Genomic DNA, 22324 nt, shown 5'->3' with positions numbered 1-22324 from the left:
CTGATTCATAGCAACCCTATATGTAACAGGACGAAAGGATGCCCGGTCCTGCGCCATTCTCATAATTGTTGCTTTGGTTGAGCCCATTGTTGCAGCCACTGGGTCAATCCATCTCATTGAGGGTCTTCCTCTTTTTTGATGACCTTCTATTTACCAAGCATGATGTCCTTCTTCAGGGACTAATCCCTCCTGATTACATGTCCAAAATATGTGAGATGAAGTCTTGCCATCCTTGCTTCTAAGGAGCATTCTGGTTGTATTTCTTCCAAGGCAGATTTGTTCATTCTTCTGGCAGCCCATGGGATATTAAATATTCTTTGCCAATGCCATAATTCAAAAGCATCAATTCTTCTTCAGTCTTCCTTGTTCATTGTCCAGCTTTTGCATGCATATGAGGCGATTGAAAATACCATGGCTTGGGTCAGGTGCACCTTAGTCATTAAAGTGACATCTTTGCTATTTTACTAGGATAATAATTCAAATACGTCAATTCTTATTCGGTCACAGCCAGAAAAAAAAAAAAAAGGCTCATAAAAATCTATACCAAAACAATCCCTTGGATCGCTAAACAAATGTATTACCTTTGATCTCCAGAGAGTCATAAACTTAATGCAAAATGCCTCTTATAGATCAGAAAACCACTTAGAAGTCTCTCTCTTGAGAAAAAGTAACCCTTCTTATAAAGGAAGTCAGGTTTCAGCTCATCAGAACCCTTTGGCATCATTTTGAAAACTGTCAGACGCTGAGGCAAGAGCGTGACCTGTCATTTCTAACAGTGGCTGTTGATGCCTGTAGAGCTTGAAACCAGAGAAGAGAAAACGGTGGTAGAAGTGGTGAGTTTGACATTTGCAGTTAATTGTGATTAAATTCAGAGGCACTGAATATGGCTTTTTCAGTTGTGTTGTGTTGTGTTGTTGTTGTTGTTGTTAGGTGCCATCGAATTGGTTCCGGCTCATAGCAAGCTGACATACAACAGAACGAAACACTGCCCGGTCCTGTGCCATCCTCACGATGTTTTCAGTTGTGAAATGTCATAAATTACACTCATGTTTGCTTTTTAAGTCCCACGGATTAGTCTACATAATTTAGATAATTACACACTAAAATATGAGCAAGTTTAATGCATACGATGGTATCACAGGACAACTGCTATTAAACGTGTTGGGGAAATTTGTAAATATCTACTCCTATACTCGAGGGCAACAGTGGTTCAGAAGTGAAATTCTTGCTTTCCATGAGGGAGACCAGGGTTCCGTTCTCGGCCAGCGCATCTCATGGGCGGCCACCACCCATCTGCCAGTGGAAGCTTGTGTGTTGCTATGATGCTGAACAGGTTTTAATGACGCCTCCAGACTAAGATGGACTAGGAAGAAAGAGACCTGGTGACCTAGCTTCAAACGTTAGCCATTGGAAAACCCTACAGAGCACAGTTCTCCTCTGACACACATGGGGTCACCATGAGTAGGAAGAAAGTCCTAGTAATTAGCTTCTAAAAAATCCATGAAAACCCTATGGATCACAACAGAACATTGTCTGATTTAGTGCTGGAAGATGAGCCCCTTAGGTGGGAAGGCACTCAAAATACACAGTGACCACAACCATGGACTTGAGAATACCGGTGATTGTGAACATGGCTCAGGACCAGGCAGTGTTTCGTTCAGTGGTAGAATCTTGCCTTCCATGTGGGAGACCTGGGTTCAATTCCTGGCCAACGCTCTTCATACACGGCCACCACCAAACTGTCAATGAAGGCTTGCCTGTTGCTCTGATGCTGAATAGCTTTCTGCAGAGCTTCTGGACTAAGACAGACTAGGAAGAAAGGCCTGGAGGTCTACTTCCAAAAATCAGCCAATGAAAACCCTGTGGATCACAGCAGAACGTTGTCCTACATACTTGCTTTGGATGTGTCATCAGGAGGGACCAGTCCACAGAGGGGGACATCATGTCCGGTGAAAGAGGCCCAGCGAGGGCAAGGGAGACCCTTCGTGAGATGGATCACATAGTCACCACAACAATGGAGTCGAACATGCCAGCAATTGTGAGGATGACGCAGGGCCGGGCAACGTTTCCTTCTGTTTTACAAGGGGTTTGCCTGAGTAGGGGTCCATCCCAGGGCAGCCAACAGCAACAACAAAGTGGGGTCAAAGAGAAAGCAGTGGACAAGACAGGGGTGATACCTTAGTCATTCAAATCCTGGAACGTGAGAAAACACCTCTGAGTCTCAGTAGAATCACATGTGAAATGAGAAACAAGTGTCCATCTGCTCGGATGACTAAAGCAACAGACAACTATCACGTGTTTAGAACAGAGCTTGCACACGATAAAAACTCGGTGAAAGTGATGATGATGACCAGGATTACTCTGCCAGCCTCTGTTTAGTACGGTGAATACTAAAACCAGAGAACAAACTCTTTAATGAATATAGTTCCAAAAAATAAATCAATAAATGAGCAAGCTATTAGCACATAAAATCCCAAAGTGAATCAAACAAATAACGCTGTGTGACCAAGCCCATTTTACTTTTGGAACTCAAAAGAAGGTCATTGGTTGGCCAACCCGATAAAGAAGAAAATCCTATGGTTCCCAAAACAGATAGTAAAAAATAATTTAATGAAATTTAGCAGCTAATTTGCATGAGAATTCTGGGAAAAAACAGGAAAAGGGGGAAAAAAAGCCTTAATGGAATAAAGATAACTTTTTTTAAAAAAAAAGAATAAAAAGTACCGTTCTCAATAGGTAATTATTTCAGCTAAAATCAAGAAGTCGACAGAGACAGACTCTCTTCTTTTCTGGAGATGATAACAAACACAATAATATAAGACGATGAAGAGATTGTTATGGGAAATTTAAACCTTAATAAAATTATTTGATTTCCTGTTGAGAAGAGTTTAAATCTAAAAAACTTAAACCTTCGTATTTTTATTATTAATTCCTTTGTCAAGGTGTGATTGGATTAAAAAAACAAATGCAAATTTATAGTGTTTCCCTATAGAAAGACAGATATTTAGAAATGAAAATGGAAAAAAATACATTGTAACTATGAGGAAAATAAAATAGGCATAATTTAACAAGGAGCTACTTAGAAGAAATTGATAAAATCTTACTGAAGTTTACAAAATATCATACATATGACTACATATGTATAAGTATACATGTATGTTGTTGTTAGGTGCCCTTGTGTCAGTTCCCACTCATAGTGACCCCACGTACAACAGAACAAACCAATGCCCGGTCCTTCGCCATTCTCTCCATTGTTGCCACGTTTGAGCCCATTGTTGCAGTCACTGTGTCAATCCATCTCATGGAGGGTCTTCCTGTTTTTTGCTGACCTTCTACTTTACCAAGCATGATGTCCTTCTCCAGGGGCTGGTCCCTCCTGATAACATGTCTAAAGTATGGGAGACGAAGTCTTGCCATCCTTACTTCTAAGGAGCATTCTGACTGTACTTCTTCCAAGACAGATTTGTTTGTACTACTGGCAGTCCATGGTATATTCAATATTCTTCACCCACACCACAATTCAAAGGCATCAATTCTTCTTCAGTCTTCCTTATTCAATGTCCAGCTTTCCCACGCATATGGAGCATTTGAACAGACCATGGCTGGGGTTAGACTCACCTTAGTCCTTAAAGTGACATCTATGCTTGGAAGTGTAGGTATGTAAAAAAAAAGTGTAGGTATGTAAGTATGTATAAACATAAACTCACTTTTCAATATCAAAAAAATATAATGGTCATCAAAATCCCAAGTTACTCTTCATGGCATAGAATTAACTCGAAGTTTATTGTGAAAGCTAAACACCTAAAAATAGCAAGGAAAAGTATCAAGAAGACTAAACTGAGGAAAAAATGCATACAGCCATTCATTTGAAAAAAGACATTTAAATTCACTATTAATAATTGTAATGTGCATCAAAATAATAAAAATGTCACCTTGTTGTGATCTTTTAAAATAACAGCAATGTGGATCTAGAGGAAATGACAATATTCTTACATTATTTTGGAAATGTATGCTTTTGGACCTAGCAGAAAAGAATTTGGCAACATCCCTTAAAAACTTAAAATACAGATAAATGTCTTGTCAGCAGTTTCGAGCCTGGAATTTACACTCAGATCGATAACTGCGTCCTTCCACATGTGAAATGCTGATCACATCCGTGGTGAGACAGGGCACGCCACTAAGACAAAAACACTAAACCAGCTGCCTTTGAGTTCATTCCTACTCATGGAGCCCCCCATGTGTATCAGGGTAGAACTGTGCTCCACAGAGATTTCAAAGGCTGGCTTTTCAGGAGCAGGTTGCCAGACCTTTCTTCTGAGTGCCTCTGGGTGGACTCAGACCTCCAACCTTTGGGTTAGCAGTGGAGGACGTTAACAGTTTAGATCACTCAGGGACTCCAAAAACCAGTTACCATTGAGTCAACTCTGACTCAGGGTGACCCCACGTGTGTCAGAGCAGAACGGTGCCTCAAAGGGATGGCTGATTTTTTGGAAGTAGATTGCCAGGCCTTTCTTCCGAGGTACCCTTTGATGAACTGAAACCTCCAAACTTTGAGTTAACAACAAAGAATCATGCCACAGAGTAAAAAAATATTTTTATTTATGAAAGAGGAGTGCTCACCCCAAATTCACCCAGGCATCTTTTTCCTGAGCCGACTGAAATGGAAATGGAAATAACATCAGCATTTTCATGCCTGGGATTGATGGCCAGGAAAATAAATATGTCCTTCTATATATGACACGTGTATCCTACATTATGGCAAGATTATGTACAACACCCAAACAAAATAAGCAAAAAAGAGTTGCTAAATTTTTTTTTTTTTTTTATAGATTCGGACTCATGGCCCCCTCCATGTGTGTCAGAGTAAAACTCTGCTCCATAGGGTTTTCAATGGCTGGTTTTTCAGAAGTAGATCTCCAGGCCTTTCTTCCGAGGTGCCAAGTTCACCCAGAAATCCTTTCCTTGGGCCCAATGAACCGGTATGTTTGTTGGCAGTGTTTTAGTAGGAATTAGACGTTGATCCTTGTTTACAGTCTGCATTTTGTGTCCACGTCGTCTCTCTGTGTGTTTGTATTCCATTCTTTTCCTTGGTGGTATTTATGTTCACATATCTTTTTGTACTAACTTATCCTGGTAAAGTTAGTAATATTCCTTGCACATATGTTTCATAGATTTTCCTTTTATTTTGTTTTCATTTGTAGTAACTGCTTCTAAATGGTACTTTGATCATTTCTTGGTTTTGGCAGGGATGTTGATATTGATGGTGCAATAATTTTTAGAAATTCTATGTGGGATACAATGACAGCAAGTCTGTATTTTCTAAGACAGTAGGGACTTATCCCAACAATGTATCATTAAATAATTTTCTCTTCTTCACTGGTTTCTACAAAATTTTGTCATAAAAAGATTTATTTATAATGGCAATCTTTTTCTGGATGGCTTATTCTATTCTACTGATCGATATGATTTAATAATGATAGATTTGTAGTGTATTTTGTTATGAGGTGGAAATAACTACTTAATCATATTTTTTCCCAGGGTTTGTTTTTTTTTTAATTGATCTTCACCTCTTGTGTTAGGAAACTTAGACACATTGTTACGTTATGTTAAAACAGAACCGTGCACATTTTGTGTGGAAATGGCTAAAACTCATATTTCCTGTTGGTAAGCATAGATTTTTATCTAACTTTAACCTTTCTTTCTTGGAACAACAACATTATTTCCTCATGAGAGGAAACGTCTGTGATTTTTAAATAAAAAGATTTTTCTCTGAAGTCTTATTAAATTCTCACTTTTTTTCACTTTTTCTTAATTAAGTGATATCAGTGTTCTGTTTTCTACTGACTTTCATTGATATATAGGCATTTTTATGACGTTTGCATATTTATCTTTTTCCCAGTGGTGTTGTAAGCCCCGGCGGCGCAAAGGTTAAGAACTCAGCTGCTAACTGGAAGGTCAGTGGTTCAAACCCACCCAGCAGCTCTGAGGTAGAAAGACCCGGAGATCTGCTTCTATAAAGATTTCAGCCAAGAAAATCTAGTCCACCTTTCAGCCAAATATTAAACAGATCTATGGAAACCCTGGTGGCCTAGTGGCTAAGAGTTCGGGCACTAACCAAAAGGTCAGCAGCTCAAATCACCAGGTACTCCTTGGAAACCCTATGGGGCATTCTACTCTGTCCGATAGCGTCGCTGTGAGTAGGAATTGACTGGACGTCAACATGTAATGTGTAATGTGTAATAAAATGAACAATAATGCCCATAGAAGCAGTGCAAGAAGTTTAAAGACTCATTGCATTAGGCAAATCTGCTGCAAAAGACCTCTTTAAAGTGTTAAAAAGCAAAGACGTCAATTTAAGGACTAAGGTGCACCTGAGCCAAGCCATGGTGTTTTCAAGCACCCATATGCATGTGAAAGCTGGATGATGAATAAGGTGACCAAAGAAGAATTGATGCCTTTGAATTATGGTGTTGGTGAAGAATATTGACTATACCATGGACTGCCAAAAGAAAGAACAAATCTGTCTTGGAAGAAGTACAACCAGAACGCTCCTTAGAAGCAAGGACGGTGAGACTGCACCTTACATACTTTGGACATGTTGTCAGGAGGGATCAGTCCCTGGAGAAGGGCATCATGTTTGGTAAAGTACAGGGTCACCATATAAGAGGAAGAACCTCAACCAGATGGACTGACGCAGTGGTTGTAACAATGGGCTTAAACAAAGCAATGATTGTGAGAATGGCACAGGACCAGGCAGTGTTTCGTTCTGGTAGGGTTGCTATGAATTGAAACCAACTCGATGGCACCTAACAACAACAACAACAATGTATACTGTTCAGTAAAGCTGATGGAACTGAAACTCTTGAGTTTTCACTGATTGATTGTGTACAAGTGCATCATTTATCCTTCTGGCATTTGGATTCATAATTTCTAAAATTGAATTGACTTATTATTTTGAGGCCATTCCAAGGATTGTTTTCAAGGCAGTCATTGATACACACAGGGACATATGTTCCCCCCCCCCACCTCCACCCAGGGAAAGGACCACAGGCTTTTTTTTTTTTTTTTCAGAGTCTCAAAGTCACATATGGCTTAGAAAAATAAAAATAAATAAATAAAGACAAAGAAGCATTGGTCTACCGGGTGATTCAACCGCAGCTCTCAGCTCTAACATTTTCTGATTCTGGTAAAATATGAAGGCTGTCATTTTGAATTTCATAAGTGAGACACTTAGATTTGAATTTTTCTTTATATATTTGGCTTCCAAAATGCGCAACTCTATTAAATTATTTTCATTCAGGAAGTTTTCTAAGTTGAAAAAAATTTTTTTTCTTAGTCCTTTGGAAAATAGAGCCCTGGTGGAGAAGTGGTTAAGAACTTGGCTGCTAACCAAATGGTGGGCGGTTTGAATCCACCAGCCAATCCTTGGAAATTCTATGGTGCAGTTCTACTCTGTCCTCTAAGGTCTCCATGAGTTGGAATCGACTCAACGGCAATGGGTTTTCTTTGGAAAATACTCCAAGGACATGCTCCCTTTCTATTCAAAAAGGGAAGCATACATGTAATTGCCTTTAGCCTACATAAATTCCCTTCTCTGGTTCATTTGTGGTTTGTTCATACTAATTGTTTATTCCTGAAAAAAAATAAATGTATCAGTCTTAAGCTACAAAGCATGACACGTCAATTCCTGATAACCTTAGACGCTGACTTGGAACAAACGGAAAGAGAATGATAACTTTCTTATTTAGTAATTGTGCATTTTCCCATATTTATCATAATGGAGTTCCCATTGCCCATTTGCCTTTCTATTCTATTTCCTTAATATTTTCACTCCAAAGGCAGAAGGGAACTGAAATGTAACCAGGGAGACGCCATCCATCTGCATAATGAAATAGTAGCTCAAAGCTATAACCAACGAATATGATTTCAAAAACCTATTTTACCCTCATAATAGAACCCAATAACAATGCTACATGCTTTTAGCTTGGGGAATGCTTATGGGTCTTTCTATGATGATGACTCATTTCTCTAAGCAGTGCTTTAGCAGTAAAAATCAAGCCTACTATTCTCACCAACAAGAGAATAGAGACAGCAGTCTCCACCGCAGTCTTTGAAATGCTACGATATTACCCATTTCTGCTCCAATAAGTTTAATTGGAGGATCCTCCTAGAATATACCAGAGAGTCAATAAATTCACCTTTTCTGAGAAAGAAGGGCCGGTTTTTGATGTCAACTTCAGTAAGACTTTGATTTCCCCCACAGTTCATGATGCCTTTATTACTAAATCTATATAGTTCAAAAGAGGCCTGGTGGCACAGTGGTTAAAAGCTTATCTGCTAACCGAAAAGTTAGAGGTTCAAACCCCCCAGCTGCTCTGCTAGAGAAAGACCTGGCCATCTGCTTTGGAAACTCTGTGGGGTAGTTCTACTCTGTTCTAGGTGCCCTGGTGGTGCAGTCGTTTAAGTGTTTGGCTGCTAGCCAGAAGATGGGCAATTTGAACCCACCAGCAGCTCTGTCCTATAGGGTCGCCATGGGTTGCAATCTACTCAACGGCAATGGATTTGCTTCCGTTTTTGGTTACATAGCTCAAGGTGGGATTGGATGGCTAACTATCTCATTTACTCCCACTTCTTCTACTTAATTGTTAACTAAGTGTATGCTAATCTGCCAATTAGGAAAGTCTTAATTACTTATACAAAAGAAAAAGGGGGGCTTATAACTTGTACTCAAACGTAAAATGTTGTCTCTTCGCTAAAACTCACTGAAAATTTTAATGTGAGCCATGCCATAATATCAAGACATGAATTATTATGGCAAATTTTACAGCCAAATACATTTTAAAGGATTCAAGAAAATTCTCCTTAAATGCTATTGTTTTTCTCCAGCAGGAATAGTACGGCAGTCAATGTTCAAAATTGCTTTCCTTTTTTTTTCCATAGAGTGAGACATTCTAATTTTACAATTATGAACAATCACTTTCCTAAGAGGCATTTTAGAAATTCCTCCAGGATGACTGTAGCTATGGCTTGTGGATGAAACATGCCCCATTTCACATGAAACATTAGCACAAAGTCATCCAGGTCTTTGGAGAATGTTACTTTTCCATGCAGTAGAGACCATGCATCCTCATCTTTGGGAAATACAAACACTAATGGGTTGAACATGTTGGCAGTGGTGGCTTAGTGGTAGAATCCTGGCCTTCCATGTGGGAGACCTGGGTTTGATTCCCGGCCAATACACCTCATGTGTAGCCACCACCCATCTGTCAGTGGAGGCTTGCATGTTACTGTGATGCTGGACAGGTTTCAGCAGAGCTTCCAGACTAAGATAGAGTAGGAAGAAAGGCCTGGCAGTCTCCTTCCAAAAATCAGCCAATGAAAACCTTGTAGATTGCAAGAGAACATTGTCTGATATGGTGCTGGAAGGTGAGACCCCTAGGTTGGAAGGGACTCGGAACACACAGTGGTCACAGCAATGGACTTCAGGGTACAAATAGTTGTGAAGATGGTGCAGGGCTGGGCACTGTTTTGTTCTGTTCTGCATAAATTTCAGCGGAGCTTCCTGACTAAGACTAACCCTAGAGATCTGCTTCATAAAATCAGCCAATGAGAACCCTCTGGATCACAACAGTCCAATCCAGGGCGGCCATGACTTGGGGACCAACACAACGGCAATAATAGATAGACTTCAACAGCAATTAGAATGAGCAGACTGACCCTACCTGGCTGAAATTTAGCATATTTCTGAGACAAAATGAACCTTTTCATCCGCTTCAAAGGAAAAGTTTCGATTCCTCACCCAGTTCATACGAATAAAATTAAAACAAATCCTCCTGAGTGAGGAATAAACTTTAAAATTTGAATTCTGAAATCAACAGTAAGCAAGCTACATGCATTTTTGTGCCGGAAACCATTACTGAACGCGTTATGCCTCAGCCTGGGCCAATAAATGCGAGAACCATCACCAGCTCTGACATGTAGCACGAGAGTTCTTCACATACTGTAATGGAATGAATCTCAGTGGGAAGGCAATTGCACTCTCGAAAGCACAGATCCAATTGATTTTCTCTGCATCTCGGCCCTGTCACGCCCTGAACAAATGCTGGGAGTCTCTGGTTGTGCTTGTTTTTGCCGTGGTATCTGAACTTTGTGGTATAAGCTTCATCGCTGCTTTGTTTAACATCGTTGAGAAGATATTGGCTTCTGGGGTATGGTAAATATAATTGCAATTGCTTGAGTTTCACTAATGACAGTAATTGAATGTCTGGTCCCTGGATGGCGAAAACAGTTAAATGATCAAGTACTAGCTGAAAGGTTGGCAGTTAGAACACACCCGGAGGTGCCTCAGAAGACAGGCTTGGCAATCTGCTTTCAAAAGGTCACAGCCTGGAAAATGCTATGGGACACAATTCTAGTCTGCACATCTGGGGTTGCCATGAGTCAGAACTGACATGAAGGCAGCTAACAACAGCAGGTGTTGCATAGGAAGAAATGTCTGGCCACCTCATTCCATAGATTGTTGCAGCTAGGTGCTAGTGAGTGGATTCAGACTCACAGAGACCTTATGCACAACAGAACAAAACATAGTCCAGTCCTGCACCGTCCTCATAACTGTTGTTATACTTGAGCCCATTGTTGCTGCCACTGTGTCAATCTGTCTTGTTGAGTCTTCCTCTTTTTTGCTGACCCTGTATTTTATCAAGCACGATGTCTTTCTCCAGGGGACAGTCCCTCCTGATAACGTGTCCAAAATACGCGAGATGAAGTCTTGCCATCCTCACTTCTAAGGAGCGTTCTGATTGTACTTCTTCCAAGACAGATTTGTTGGTTCTTCTGGCTGTCCCTGGTATATTCAATATTCTTCTCCAACACCGTAATTTAAAGGCATCAGTTTCAAAAATCAGCCAGCGAAAACCCTTTGGATCACAGCAGAACTTTGTCTGATGCAGTGCTGGAAATTGAGTCCCCTAGGTTGGAAGGCACTCAAAGTACACAGTAGCCGCAACAATGAGCTCGAGCAGAACAACAATTGTGAAGACAGAGCAGGACAGGGCAATGTTCTCTTCTATTGTAGATAAGGTAGCCGTGATCCAGAGCCATTTGGATGGCAACGAACAACAACAGGCATTGCTTCCAGACAGCTTTCACTCGCTTAGTTAAAAATTGAGTAAGAAAAATGTTATTACTATGTCCTTTACCAACTACCAATGTGGGGATAAAAATAGATCATGTCCCCCAGAGTAAGGCAATGAGTGAAGTTAAAAAACTAATCCTGAAATCATTCAATTTTTCATCAAATATGCACTGGATACTGACTACCAACCACAGTTCTTTTTACTAAAGATACAACCATAAAGAGGATAAAGATTCTTCTTTGTTGGAAATTTGGAGTCCCTGGGTGGTGCAAACCACTAAGGAGTTCAGCTGTTGACATGCAGCACAGTTCTACTCTGACACACATGGGGTCACCCACCAACAGTCGGAACTGATTTGACTAGCAACTTTTTAAATTTCTTTACACCCAGATACAGCCAAAGAGAATACTATGTGTCGTTATCATTCTTTCCCTTACTGCAAATTTCCAGAGCTAGACGGTTTCAGAACTTTAACAAAGCGCCCTGCCTCGTTCTGCGTGTTTGTTGGCTGAGAGAAGAGATTGCCTTCGTGTTCACTAGCTTGGCATGTTGTTTGTCCAGGAATAGGTTGTGAATGGTTACAATCACTCAATTTTCCTTCCCGCCTAAGTGAAAGTGATCCTTCCCCAAGAGCAATTTAGTCTTCAGAAACAGGTAATTAAACTTTCTGTGAGTTTTAGCTCCTTCAAAAGGAAATTCTAAACTAGAGTTTGAGGAGGGATTTATTAATGGCTAGTAGGCAATACTTGTTCATTTATTCTGGTAGATTAAGAAATTTCAGTGGCTTTTCCAATCTTAGCCCCAAGTTTACCTTGAGAAAAATCATGGAATTATAAGAAGTAATTTTTATGACCCATTTTTATGTTTTTGACTGAGTAAATATTAAAAAAAAAAAAAAAAACTTCAGAGGCCAGGTTAATTCTTGCCAACAGGTTTTAAAGTCTTTCAAATAAATGCTACATGCCTTTAATGTAGTTATCAAGTAGAAACACTGTTATACAAAATATCCACAAAATTAAATTCCATTTCATTTGCTGAGGGATTTGTACAGTTTCTTGGATCATATTCACAGATGCTTTCATAGACTTAGATTGTCTACATTTCTGCCAAAAACAAACACCCTTGAACTTAACACTTGATTAGTTTACTACCAAAGTAGAGAGGATTAGAATTTTAAGAGAAAAGTAAATACTAAAGTTGTGGCAAAGTATACAGTCAGTTCCCATCTGAATATCCCCTTGACAACAAATCTCTAGGTTGTGTATATATAATTTCCAATCCTCCCTGCAGCCCACCCGATCTGTTTTTTCTTGGAATGATAATTGCACATGCATTTAGATGTATGCATAAAGCGAAGAGTCAAATGTTGCCACAAAGTTGAAATGTAAACAATTTTTATACATGACAGAGTCACCACTGGGTAGACTTGAACTAATAACCCTTCGGTTAGCACCCGAGTGTGTTCGCAATTTGCACCACCCAGGGACTCTTGTAGCGTGTGTGGGCATGCCTACAGCTGTTGGAGACAGACAGACAGACAGACAGACAGATAGACAGACAAGGAGCAAAGAGAGGCAAACTTCAAGCCACTCAAAAATTCATAGGCACCTTATTCACGTGGAAGGAACTTCTGAATATGCAGAGAGGTTAAAATTAAAGATTTTAATTGAATTTAGCTTTGAAGACTTAAAAAAATTACACTTGTAGTCCGTGATTTTATTTTTAAAAATTAAGACATAACTGGATTGTGACTTCTATTGTATTATAAAATATCATCTATCTGCCTGCCTTCCTCCCTCCCTCCGTACCTACCTGTCATCTATAATCTATCTGTGATCTATAATCTACCTATCATCTATCTATTATATATCTATCTGTCATCTATAATCTATCTATCCCTCTATCTGTTATCTATAATCTGTCATGTATAAACTATCTGTCTGTCTATCATCTGTCTATCTATCTATCTGTCTGTCTATCTATTATCTATCTACTTACCTACCTATCTACCCATTCATCCATCCATCCTCCCACCTATCCACCTATCCATCTGTCTATCTGTCTGTCTGTCTGTCTGTCTATCCTTCCTAGTAACTAATTAAGCTTTGACAGAACCTCAGGCAACAGGTCTTAGAATCCCATCTTTCATAATGGGTGCAATGTGGCAAAGAGAAGTTAAACAACTTACCACAGATCACACAGCAAGGAAAAGCTAGGAAAGGTCAAAGCAGCAGCCATACTCTTAGCTCCTTCAACTAGGAAGGTCCATTTTAAATTTTCTTACATAACAAATGTGAATGTAGGGCAAATAGGGTTATCTCCTCATGATCCTCAAACTCCATGGTCCTCTCCAGCTTATGGTCCTCTCCATAATACATATCTATTATGTATCTATCTGTCATCTCTCTCTCTCTCTTTCTATCTACCCAACCACCCACCCACCCATCCATCCATCCATCCATCCATCCATCCATCCATCCATCCATCCATCCATCCATCCATCCATCCATCCATCCATTATCTATCACTCTATTTTCATTTATATATTATAGTTAAACATCAGTGTGCACCAGGGAAGAATTATACACTTTTAAACACAGCATGATTATATGTTTGGGAGTAATGTCTAATTTCCGACAGTTTGTGCCCAGAGAAAAAAGACAAAATGCTCACCCCTTTGTTAAATCTACAAAGTAAGAAGACTTCAGGGCCCAGAAGAGATTCAACCACAGTGCTGAGTAAGAAGAATGCCGACTCCTACGGAAAAGCTCGATTAAATAGACGTATTCATGCAGTGTCTCAGTTTGGAGCTGACATTTGATGGGGTCCAGGCTGGTATCCTGGAAACCCTGGTGGCACAGTGGTTAAGTGCTATGGCTGCTAACTGAAAGGTCGGCAGTTCAAATCCACCAGCCACTCCTTGGAAACTCTATGGGGTAGTTCTGCTCTGTACTAAAGGGTCGCTATGAGTCAGAATCAACTTGATGGCAACAGTTTAGGCCAGTATCCTAGAAAAGCTTGTTTAAGTTGCAGCAATCTTCCAAGTGGAGACTAAACATGCCAATCTCCTCATCCCTAAACTCTCTCCCAAGCTTCCTGTTCTGCTTTCAGAGCATCCTAAAGTTGAGGGAATGCTCTTTCTGCTGCACTCAAAGGCAGCGGTTTAATTTTATTTGCATTCGCTTAATCCTCACCTAATTGTCTATTTTAAGCTTCCATTACAACTCAGGCTTCATGTAAATTAAAAATTGATTTTAACCTCAATTTCACACCAGGTACTCTACTTCCTCGCTCTGGGACTATGCTGAATACTGCCAAAGTGGACTAGAATGGATTTTCTGTCATTTGTCATATTTTACTTTAATTCTTCATAACACTCTCACCAACACCAAATCCAGAAAGATGCTTATGCCTCCGTCTATCATTTTGCCTGGCAGTAATGACACCTAAGAAACATTCCCTTATCATTACAGTACCTTGACATCATACTTCTGGCAGGTTAATATTACTAAGCCAGTACCGTATTTCATATAAATAACGTGCACCTTCTACATTGACTTTCCAACCTCACCTTCCCCCCACCAGGTATTTTTGTAAGGGTGCTATGCTAAATTTTTAAGCACTTTTGTGAAAGTACCTCCAGGGGTGGGGTACTGTTGGCAAACCAACATAGAAGGCAGGCATTATTTGCACAAAATATAGTAATTTTGACTCCAGGAATCTTGTGGATTTTTTCTTATTTCTTTTCTAATTTCCCTATTTGTCCCTGGGCAACCATTAATCTGTTCTCTATCCCTATAGTTTTCTCATTTCAAGAATATTTTATAACTGATATTATACAGTATATGACATTTTGAAATTGAGATTTTTCACTCAGCTTTGTTGTTAACTGCTGTTGCGTTGGCTCCAACTCATGGTGACCCCATCTACAACAGAACAAAACGTTGCCTGGTCCTGCACCATCTTCATGGTCATTGACGTGTTTGAGCCCATTGTTGTGGCTACCGTGCCAATCCATCTCATGGAGGGTTTCCGTTGTTTTTGCTGACTCTCTATCTTACCAAAGACTATGTCCTTTTCTAGCGATTGGTCTTTCCTGATGCTGTGTCCAAGGTAAACGAGCTGAAGTCTCACCATCCTCACTTCTAAGGAGCATCCTGGTTGTGTTTCTTCTGAGGCTGATTTGTTTGTCCTTCCAGCAGTTCATCAACTCACCATGATCTCCCTGAAATCCTTCCAGGTTGTGATGTCTATCCTCCCAACCAGGGGTGCACTAACGTTTTCTATAGTGGGCCAGAGAGTAATATTTTACAAATAGTTGTTGTTGTGTGCTGTCGAGTCGATTTTGACTCACAGAGACCCTATAGGACAGAGTAGAGCTGCTGCATAGGGTTTCCAAGGAGCAGCTGGTGGATTTGAACTGCCAGCCTTTCAGTCAGCAGCTGTAGCTCTTAACCACTACACTACCAGGGCTCCATACAGACGGTAAGCAAAAACCAAACCCACTGCCGTTGAGTGGATTCCGACTCATAGCGACCCTATGGGACAGAGAAGAACTGCCCCATAGAGTTTCCAGGGAGCACCTGGCAGATTTGAACTGCCAACCTCTTGGTTATCAGCCATAGCACTTAACCACTACGCCACCAGGGTTTCCCATATCTGTAAAAGGAGCCCTGGGGGCTTAATGGGTAAGTGCTCAGCTGCTAACCAAAGGGCTGGAGGTTTTAACTCACCAGTGGCTCTGAGGGAAAAAAGACCTGGCGATCTGCTCAGGTAAAAATTACAGTTCAGGAAACCCAATGGGGAAGTTCTACTCTGTCATAGGGTGTTGCTGTGAGTTGGAATGGACTCAATGATACCTGCAAATGGCCAGATAGTGGGTACTTAGTGGGTCAGGTAGTTTCTGGACACAAGTGCTCAACTCTGCCATTGTACTACAAAAACTCCCGCAAGTAACGCACAAGTGAATGAAAGTGGCTGTGTGCCAATAAAACTTTATTTAAAACAAACAAAAGAAGTGGTGGTTTGCTGATTCTTCTGTTAGACTCATGCGTGTTTTATTTTATATTTCATTGAATAGGATTTTTTGGCATCCCATCATATGTGTTTATTTGTTTATTGCTTATCTTCCCCACTAGACCATTAGTTCCACGAGGGCAAGACTTTGTCTGCTGCCCCACCCAGTTCCGTGCTCATTACTGACACACAGTGGACATTGAATAACAATTTGTTACATGCGTAATTGAATTCAAAATTGAACAAATGAAACCCAAAAGCATGAGAAAGAACCAGGAATCACGGCAACACTCTGAGAGTTTGATTCAACATTCACGGTACCAGGATGCTGAAGAGAAACCACACCATTACAACAAAATGAGATTTTTGTTCCTCAGTCTATCTATAATTTTTTACAAAACCAATAAACCAAACTCATTGCCGTTGAGTTGATTCTGACTCATAGGCACCCTATAAGACAGAGTAGACTGCCCCATAGGGTTTCCAAGGCTGTAATCTCTAGGGAAGCAGATTGCCACATCTTTCTCCTTCAGCGTGGCTGGTGGATTCAAACTGTTGACCTTTCACTTAGCAGCCAAGGGCTTAATCACTGCACCACTAGGGCTTCTCTACTTTTTACAAAGATGTGGAATTATTCAATAAACCCTACCTTATTAAATAATTTTCTCTCTTCAATTATAATTTTCAAATTATAATTTTTCATAGTCCATAATTACTCTGAAAATATTCTGGACAATAAATAAAGAACACTGAAGAAGAATGGACGCATTTGAATGATGCCATTGGGAAGAGCATTGGATATACCATGGACTGCCAAAAGAATGAACAAGTCTGTCTTGGAAGAAGTACTACCAGAATGCTCCTTAGAAGCAAGGGTGGCAAGACTTCTCACATAGTTTAGACATGTTGTCAGGAGGGATCAGTCCCTGGAGAAGGACGTCCTGTTCATTAAAGTAGAGGGTCAGCGAAAAAGACAGAGACCCTCAATGAGATGGATTGACACAGTGGCTGCAACAATGGGCTCAAGCATAACAATGACCGTGAGCATGGCGCAGGACCAGGCAGTGTTTCATCCTGTTGTACATAGGATTGCTGTGAGTCAGACCAAACTCGACTGCACCTAACAGCAACAACCACAATCTTTAAGGACGCAGACTGCCAAATCTTTCTCTGGAGAAAAGGCTTGTAAGTTTGTATTGCCAACCTTTTGGTTAGCAGTCAAGTGCTCAACCACTGCGCCACCAAGGCTCCTTGTAGTAAATACACTGACATTAAATACCTGCTTACTCACAAGACAAAACAGTTACTTTTTTTTTTTTAATATGTCAAATGTCAGATGGGAAAATCCTCTCAGAATGACACCCGTTAACAAAGTGGCAATGCTCTTGCCATTGTGAGTAATATTCAAAAACTCAGCTCAGACCATAAAATGACTGAGTCGCTGCTAAGATAAATGCAATAAGACGGAATTAAATTAATCTTAAAATTTTACTCTGAAGGGAAAATAAGGCTGCATTAGAATAAATAGAAGTTGCACAGTTGGCAATCCCTGGTAAACAGGTGTAATTTATAATCTGTATCAAATGGTTTTTCTGGCATTTTTTAAAGTTCAAGGTTACAAGTGAGCCTCGACATAAGTATGACTAAATTTCCATTCTTTACAATCCGTGCTGTGATACAGCTGGCTCACTGCAATAGTCACCAACAGCAGGACAGGGCATTTCTACATAAGCAGGAAAGACAAAGTATTTTCTGTTTGTATATTAGGAGTCCCAGGGTTGCTATAAATCAGAATCAACTCCATGGCAACGAGTTTGTTTTTGGTTTGGGGTAGAACCAACTATTAAGTGCTCAGCTTCTAATTAAAAGGTTGGAAGTTCAAGTCCACCTGGAGGTGTGTCTGAAGATCAACTGGTAATCTACTTCCAAAATATCAGCCAGTGAAAACCCCACAAAGCACAGTAAGTTAGTCCAACTTTGAAACACAAGGGGGCTCCACCAGTTGTCATCAGCTTGACAGCCATTTTTATTTTTTAATTTGTATTTTATCTCAGAGTTTTCAATGACATATTCCAATGGAAACCCTGGTGGTGGAGTGGTTAAGTACTATGGCTGCTAACCAGAACGTTGGCGGTTGGAATCCACCAGGCGCCCCTTGGAAACTCTATGGGGCAGTTCTACTCTGTCCTATAGGGTCACTATGAGTTGGAATCGACTTGACGGTATCTGATTGAATCTTCAGAGCAGGTAGAAGATTTTATTAATTGTACTATTAGTAATACTACTGATAGTATTAGTAACAGTAGTATTAGAAACACTATTCATCACTGGTCTGCTAGTTTGTAGCACTGTGGTGCTTATGGGCTGTGATGCTAGAAGCTATGCCGCTATACATTCAAATGCCATCAGGGACACCCAGGATGGACAGGTTTCAGCAGAGTTTCCTGATTAAGACAGACTAGGAAGAAAGGCCTGGTGATTTAATTCTGAAAACGAGCAAGTGAAAACCCTGTGGATCACAACAGAACATTGTCCGATATAGTGCTGGAAGATGAGGCCCCTAGGTTGGAAGTCACTCAAAATACACAGCGGCCGCAATAATGGACTTGAGCGTACCAACGATCATGAAGATGGCCCAGGACTGGGTAGTGTTTCATTCTGTTGTACGTGGGGTTTCCATGAGTCAGAGCAGATTGGGTGGCAACTAACAGCAAAGACAATTACTACTATTTTATTGTAATTATTTCTAGATTCATGGACTGGACATTGAGAGTCTTGTTTGATGGTGCAGGGCATTCCCTTTGTTTAAGAGACACTGCGTCTGTGGCCACCTGAATAATGGCCCCCAAAGATATCCACTGACTACTTCCTGGAACCTATGAATGTACTACCTTACACAGCAAAGCGGTCTTTGCAAATCTGAGTAACTTAAGGGGCTTATGACAGGGAAATCACCCTGGATTATCTGGGTCCCTAAATGTAATCACAAGCCCAAGCCAAGTTTGGTGCCGTGGCGTCGATTCTGATTCATAGCAACCGTGTAGGACAGAGTAGAACTGACCCATTGGGTTTCCAAGGAGTGGCTGGTGGGTTTGAACTGCCGACCTTTTGTTTAGCAGCTGAATTCTTAACCACTGTGCCACTAATGTAATCATAGGGGTCGTTAAAAGTGGAAGAGGGAGCTGGAAAAGGAAGTCAGAGGGTGATATGAGAAGGACTCTGTTCACTATTGATGGCTTTCAAGAGGAAGATGAGGGTCACTTGCCAAGCAAAGCAGATGCTTCTAGAAGCTGGGAAGTGCCCTCTGCTTACAGTCAGCAAGGAAAAGGGGACGTCAATCCTACAAGAGCCAGGAACCAAATTTGGCAGCAGCCTGGATGAGCACGGAACCGGGCTCTCCCCCTGGAGTCTCCAGAGAGGAAACATTGATGTTAGCCTGTGCTCACCTGTGTTGGATTCCCAATGTATAGAATTATAAGATCATAAACGTCTGGTATGTTAAGCAATTAATGTGTCAGTTTGTCAAAAATTAACATCCAACCATTTCTTATGTTGGCAAAATTGTGGGGCTTTGGGAATCCTCACTGATTTATGATGGGAGTGTATATTTTGACTACTTTAATAAAAGCAAGTTTTCAATGTCTGTGAGGTTGATAGTGTGACAATCCTTAACCCTCTATTTCTACTTATACTCTATGCTCTGAGACAATCTAGTCTGTGCTCTTAACGAGAAGTGGGCAGGAATTTTTTTTTTGCAGCACTGCACATAAAACACAAAGAAATAAAGCCAGACCAAAACAGACAGGAGAGGGTTAAATTGTAGGATGTATTAAAACCTGTTGCCTTCAAGTTGATTCCAACTCGCAGAGTAGAGCTGCCCCATAGGGAAACCTTGGTGGCATAGTGGTTAAGAGCTACAGCTGCTAACCTAAAGGTCCCCAGTTGGAATCCACCGGGTGCTCCATGGAAACTCTATGGGGCAGTTCTACTCTGTCCTATAGGGTCACTAGGAGTCAGAATTGACTTGACGGAAATGGGTTTGGTTTTTTTTGGGGGGGGGTTAATCTTTACTGGAGCAGATTGCCAAGTCTTTCTCCTGGGGAGTGGCTGGTAAGTTGGACACACCAACCTTTTGGTTAGCAGCCAGTCACTTAACCACTGTACTGCCAGGGCTCCTTGTATGATGTATTAAAACCTAAACCTGTTGCCGTCGAGTCAATGTATTACCATCAGACAATACTGAATAAATTTTTTAAAAGATATAAGCTATACTTATATCTTTTTTATATATGAATCTACATGAATATATCTCAAAAAATAATTGAGTTGGAGAATTATATATTTCTTGTTGTTGTCACTTGCCATTGAGTTGACTCCTACTCAGTGCAACCCCATGTATATCAGAGTTGAACTGCTCCATAGGGTTTTCAATGGCTGTGGCTTTCAGAGGACATTGCCAGGCCTTTCTTCCAAGGCACCTCTGGGTAGGTTTGAACCACAGCTCTTTCAGATAGTAGTAAAATGCTTAACCATTATGCCACCCAGGGACGCCGTTCTATTCCTAACCACAAACAAATAAAAAATGCTGTCGAGTCGATTCTGACTCGCAGCGACCCTATAGGACAGAGTAGAACTGTCCCATAGGGTTTCCAAGAAGTGCCTGGTGGATTTGAACCCCCAACCTTTTGCTTAAGAGCCGTAGCTCTTAATCACTACACCAGCAGGGTTTCCATATGCATAATATATATTATTTATAAATTTAAAAATAATAGTCTACTTTTTTTTTAATGGATACGTAGGCATTTAGTAAAATCAGAAAAGTACTGGATCATGTAACTTTGTTAGTGACTGTTTCCATGAGGGATGAGATAAAAGCAGTTCTTGGGAAAATTCAAAGGAAATATTGTTTTATTGTAAAAACTTAGACAAAATAAGCAGCCTCAACATAGTAAAATGTCAAATATTCTTGTTAAAGACATTCTGTTTCTGTTAAGGATTGAAATGTGCCCAACCAAAAAACATACATTGAAATCCTAACCCCTGTACCTGTGACTAAGGGCCCTGGTGGCATAGCGGTTAAGTGCTTGGCTGCTAACCAAAAGGTCAGCAGTTCGAACCCACCAGCTGCACTGTGGGAGAAAGATGTGGCAGTGTGCTTCTATAAAGATGACAGCCTTGGAAACCCTATGGGGTAGTTCTACTCTGTCTTCTAGGATTTCTATGAGTTGGAATTAGCTCAATGGTAAATGGGTTTGGTAATGGGTACCTGTGAATAAGATGCTGTTTGGAAAGAAGGGTTTTTCTTTTGCGGTGTTAAGGGGATCATGCTGGAGTAAGGTGGGTTCTAAACCTAATCCCTTCTGAGTGGTGTCTTGTATAAAGGGAAAACAGACAGGGGGACACACATAGGAAAAGACAGACTTCATCTGAAAGGCAAGTACACACCAAGGAATACCAATGAGCATCCCTCGTCTAGATTTGCTGCCTTGATTTGTGACTTCTAGCCTCCAAAACCGTGAGACAATAGACTCCTGTTTTTTAAACCTAGTTATTTGTGCTATTTTCGATATGGCTCTCTAGGAAATTAAGAGAATTTCTCTGATAACTTTGTTAGATGTTAGAGATACACATAATGTATAAGGCCATGAAAAGATGCTGAAAATCACCAGTCATCAAGAACACGAATTAAAGAAATCGAGTCAGGAATAGGAGGAAGAGATGGAATGTGAGGCTAATTGCCTCCATGAACAACTGCCTACTTTGCCATGAGACTAGAGGAGCTGGACGGTGCCCAGCTACCATGACTGAGCATTTTCATCAAAGGTTCTGTAGAAGGATCCTGATCAAAAGTGGGGGAAAATGCAGAACAAAATTTCAAGTTCTCATGCAATCCAGACCTCCTGGAGCCAGGGAGGTTGGATGAACCCCTGAAACTATTGCCCTGAGATAATCTCTAAACTTTAAACCAAATATATCCCCTAAAGTCTTCTAAAAACCCAACAATAGTTTAAAATAATAAAAAAAATAAAGTAAGAACCTTAGGGGGCAGTGACTTTATACTAATGGGGGAGGAAAAACTCAGAAAGAGGGTGAGAATGGTTGTACGATTTGAAGGATATAATCAATGTCACTGAATTGTACTTGCAGAAACTATTGAATTGATGCCTGTTTTG

This window comes from Elephas maximus, chromosome X, assembly GCF_024166365.1.
Source record: "Elephas maximus indicus isolate mEleMax1 chromosome X, mEleMax1 primary haplotype, whole genome shotgun sequence".
Taxonomy (NCBI): domain Eukaryota; kingdom Metazoa; phylum Chordata; class Mammalia; order Proboscidea; family Elephantidae; genus Elephas; species Elephas maximus.
The sequence above is the reverse complement of the archived record's forward strand: the minus strand, read 5'-3'. Positions refer to the sequence as shown.